This window comes from Lethenteron reissneri, chromosome 13, assembly GCF_015708825.2.
Source record: "Lethenteron reissneri isolate LAM-NWPU_2019-01 chromosome 13, ASM1570882v1, whole genome shotgun sequence".
NCBI classification, from domain to species: Eukaryota; Metazoa; Chordata; class Hyperoartia; order Petromyzontiformes; family Petromyzontidae; genus Lethenteron; species Lethenteron reissneri.
In genome coordinates, this window is record NC_083791.1 from 5,745,488 (window position 1) to 5,750,728 (window position 5,241).

Below are 5,241 nucleotides of genomic sequence, written 5' to 3' on the forward strand. Positions count from 1 at the left end.
CCCAGCGTGTTGGTCTAACCTCATGGAATGCTGTAAAGAGGCATGCTCAGTCCTGCCCAAAAAAACCAATCACTCTCTCCCAAACTGCTATGGACGTTTGAAAACTAATTTCTTTAGAACTGATTTTTGTGTTTAGTTGGTGGTCTTTCCCCCGTATCTCCGATTAGCACGGTTGGCTATGTAGTGCGAAAAGCGCTAAACAGGCATACTTGGACAAAATGCGCAACTGCCAAACACCCCTTGTATCACGCAGTTCCACTGATCGGTAGTTGTCAACGCCCTCCTGTCATCTTAAAATGACACCCTGCGTGCTGTCAATGTCCTGTGATAACACAGCAATGATTGTTGACTCGCTCGCATTGGTATAGGTTTAAACCGTTAAAAAAAATCAGGGTAAGGTAACACAGGTGCCTCAATTGATTTGACTTTCAAAATGTCAAACGCATGGCCGCGCTTGTTTTAGACCCAGACAAATAACCCACCGCAGTAGTTAAACACAGTGCTTTGTGTTTTCTGAGCCGTTGCCGATTGCCTTTCAACCATATACGGACTCGTTTTTACCGAATGCTGGGCCCTGGACTTGCCATACAATCCTTTTGGGCAATGACCTCAAATCCGGAGAATTGGACGGGTCCCTCCCATGAATATTTGCCACGAGACGTATCGAAAGGCGGCTTTAAAAACATGTTTGCTCACTTCAAGCTCAGCATGAAACAAAACATGACCCAGTGTCCCGACCAGAACTGAACACGGGACTCTTGAGATAAAATCGTACCAGTTTGGCCAGTTTGTATCTGCGGGTGACTGCATCTTGTACAGACAGATATGTTGATTAAACTGGGCTTGTCACGACATAGTACTGTATACCATCATAGCGGCCTCATTTTCGAAGATGCTACGATTCATTTGCACCGACTGGAAGAATATAAATTGCACAATGCCACATCGGAGTTGTGTACAACTCACGAATATCGGCTGATCAAACGCGAATGCGGCATTCGTGCGCGTTTTCGGTGTGCTGCAGTTGATGAACGAATGGGAATAAGTATAACCCGTAAAAACAAAGTTTTTCACTCTAAATCCTTTATATGCGTGGCGGCTAGAGTCCTCTCGTCCTCTGGCTTGAGATGGCTGCCACCTATGGGTCAGATGATTGTCTGCCAGTATTAAGCAATTGGTAATTTAATATTTAATTTGTTTTCCCTAAACAGTGTAAAATTAAGGAAAAAAATTTTCACGAACATTAATTGTCTCGCACAACGAGTCTGTGTGCAAAATGTCAGCTCGATTGGATCACGGGAAGTGGGTTAAAAAAACGACCGAAAGGGTTGCACGGTCGTAAGCAAGCAAGCAAGCACGCAAGCAAGCGAACTTAATATAATATAAGTATAACCCGTAAAAACAAAGTTTTTCACTATAAATCCTTTATATGCGTGGCGGCTAGAGTCCTCTCGTCCTCTGGCTTGAGATGGCTGCAATCTATGGGTCAGATGATTGTCTTCCAGCATTAAGCAATTGGTAATTAAATAATGATAAAAAATTCCCCTAAACAGTGTAAAATATTGGAAAAAAAATTTCACGAACATTAATTGTCTCGCACAACGAGTCTGTGTGTGCAAAATGTTAAGGGTGGCACGTGTTGTGAGCGAGGCACCAATGAAGGGCGGCACGGCACTAACGAGAGGGTGGGTGGCCAACACCGCGCCCGGCCGCCTGTCTCCCCAGTGGCGATGTTTACACACTACACACCAGCCACTCATTTGAGGCCGAGTCGGTCAGGGGGAGCGGGAATCGAACTCGGGCCGCCGGTTTCGTAGCGCAGCGCGCTAACCACTGCCCCACCGCTCCCCACCACAAGGCTTTGTCATCAACATCACTATGATTGGAACGAGTGAGAGTTTGTTATTCTCCGGATTCTGTTTTTTAAAGCCCATTGTTTCGGAGCGCGTAACATTTGTGAAACGTGTTTTTTAAATGTTAGTGGAAAAACAGCGTTGATTAAAAATGTGCCGAAACATTAAACCTGGTTTACGACGGTTTCGATTCGCGACGGCTGTTTGAACCTTATGGCGGGACCCCGGGGTCCCGAATAAACGGAAGTCAAAATCGTAATTAAAGCAATTTATTTTTTTGCGACTCCGTCCCACCGCGCACATAAACGCCGCGACCCGCCAGAAACAAATCTTCTCGTTCTTCACCGAGCACCCGTCGTTGCCAAAATTGCCGTAGTCAAACAACTTTGAAACTGATCGTGTCGAGCTCGTCGAGATTAATAGATTGCCGTGTCGTTCGCCTTCAGACATAAAACGATGTCGCAACGCACTTTATGCGAGACCCCGGGTCCCGCCATAAGGTTCATTTAGGGCCGACGTTTTATAAAGTTACTAGCTTTACTACCTGGCTTCGCCCGGGACTTAGATTCACCACGTCCGGCCGCCTTTGTCTCCCCCAGTGGCGATGTTCACACAGTACACCAGTTATTCGTTTGAGGCCGAGTGGCCCTAGGGGAGGCCCAGAAGCGGTTGAAATAATCCTCACCGGTGGTGGCCGTGAGCGGGAATCGAACTCGGGTCGCTGAGTTCGTAGCGCGGTGCGCTACCCCCTACACTACAATGCGTTACGCTTCCACGTGCGCGGGTCACGTGACAGATTTGACGTCACAGTTCACATGGCGTGCAAAAATATATGCATTGAGCTCCCCCCGCCCCCCCCCCCAAAAAACAAAACACAAAAGTGTATTTTAATAATGTTTGCATGGTGTACAGTCTGGAAAGTACCCACATGGAAAATTTCAAGTGTGTTGCATGTCGGGAAGTACGCTAAAACATTTTGAACAGACGCATAATCACAACTTTGCCTTTGATATACAATGGAGAGGACCGATAAACTTCACACACGACCCAGCAGCTTCCTCCTCCACACGACTCCCTGTGAAGAGCGATGTTTCTACCGTGCAACGTCGTCAAGAAAGTGAGCGAGGGTTATTTCTTTCTTTCAAAAAGGTCAAGTCACTTAAGCAGAAAGAATAAATTTAAGTCAATTTCAGGAAAAAATTGCATGTTCAATCCAGCACTATACATTTAACACTCGTGGCCTATGAATGTATAGCACTAGCAGACTGCTTTCTAACATGTTTATAACGTTAAGTTTAAATTACAATAAAAATCCGTCATGTTCATTTATTACAGCAGCTTAGATTCGACCAATTGACGTTAGGCTTCATAGGTTACAAGCCCCTCCGCAGGACATTGCAGAAGAGGGCCCACAATGTCCGAAATCTTCACGTTTCTCATCACGCGAACAACGTTCAAGCATGGGGAGGTGGCGGTGGCAGTAACTAAAACTGCTATGTAATTTACGCAGGCAGGGTGGTCATGTCAATTTAATTATTACAATGCGTGTCAGTGTGCCTGCTCAGCCAGTTTCAAGAGAAAGCATCGCAATAAAGCAATCTTAGCCTGTCACATTGCAGGTTCTAATCGAGTGTGCATGCCCTCAAGCGCCACACTCATGAACCCACCATTATTAACATCCCTGCAAAGGATTATCTGCAGGAACATTCACAGCCCCTTTTGCAAGACCCGCTGGTTGGATGCGAACGAATGCCTGTCCAGGTCACGGCAGATGTGACCATACTTCACCACGCTGGGCAGTGCAGGTTGGCGAAGGGCACACGGGAGCTAACCAGGGCCGCCAAATCAAAATCGGAATCTTCAGCCCCGATGATCGCCATGGTCAGGAATCAAACTGCGGTGATGGGCTCAAAGCGACACCGTTAACCACTACGCCACTGCTCCATTTACAACCAACGAATGAATAACGTGCAGTTGGGTTGTTGTGCGTCTACCCAGATAATGTTAATAACCGACGCGTTCATCCAGGAGCGTTTCAAACTTTATCTCAAGACCTTGTAGGCGGGTCCTTGCATTGGGAAGATTCGAACGAGCGTTTGACATCCGGGAAGAAATCCCGCACACACGCGGCTCAGCAGAGATGGAGTCAAGCCACTTCTTGTACTTTCCATCTCCTGTCAAAATCACGCAAGCGACGCGTATAACAAAAACAATACAAAAAAAATGCTGCGTTTGAGAAACTTTCTTACATTACAAAGATTGTATCAGTCAGCCTATGAGCTTTGTAACTCGGTGTTCTTCACCTAATTTTCAGAGGGGGGGGCGACACGGCTGCCACACACCGTATGGAAGAGCCCTTTTCACTTTGTTTATTGTCGGAGGCCGCCAGGGGCCCACAGGCCTTGCAATGAAGAACGCCGTTAGAGCTCGACCCAAAGCTTTCGTGACTGCAGCAATTCATAGTATTTGGGCCCTTCGGCAAAGTCGCGTAGATAGGTTGAGGACGCTTGGGCTATGCCCATTTTAAGCCTCTAAAACGGCTTGCCTTTAGGTGGGCCCCCCCCCCCCCCTATTTTTCCATCCGATGACAATCGCTTGCGATCGAAGACGTCGTAGTTTTGTTCGTTTATTTTATTATTTGTTTTGGACCCCAAGTGACTTTACCGAAAGACCCAAAGAATATGAACTGTTAGAACGGCTCGGAAAGGGCCTGCCCGCCTACCATTTCCTCCCATGGCCTTGGTTACTCCCGTCAAGTTAGGCGACCCTCAAAACCCCATCGTGGCATCTCGCCACTGCCATCTCTTCCCTCAAATCTTTCGCCGCTTTCTTGGCCTTCCCTCCACTTGGGTTTGTCCACTTGTTCTTGTGGCATGCCCAGCCCCATGAACACTGTAACAATTACATGTAAAGTACAGCGTACTATAATAAAAGACAAGAAACCAAACACGCAATGTATTATTAGTATACATTTAATTTAAGATCACAATACAGGAGTGGGTGGTGGGATATGCATAAAAACACTTTATTGGATTATTTTTACAAAAACATTAGTAGGTTCTAAACAACGTTCGTAAATTGCAAAACCAAAGTAGTAGGAGCGGTTTGGAGGGGGTGGGAGGGGGGGGGAAACTCTTGCCTCGGATACTATTCACCACGTACTCCTCGTGTGCGGTTTCAATCCACACCACGAAACCATAGGTCGTACGATCGACCTTCCGGTATTTGAACTCGGCACGCACGCTGTGGTGAAGTTGAGACGAAAATGTAAAAAAAAATGGGGCAAAAACAGCCCTCGTCTCCACAAATGAGTTTTTTTTTAAAGCACACCCCCAACCAGGCAGTCGGTAAATCCTGTTTTCACAACTAAAAGGGAAGTGAAAACAGG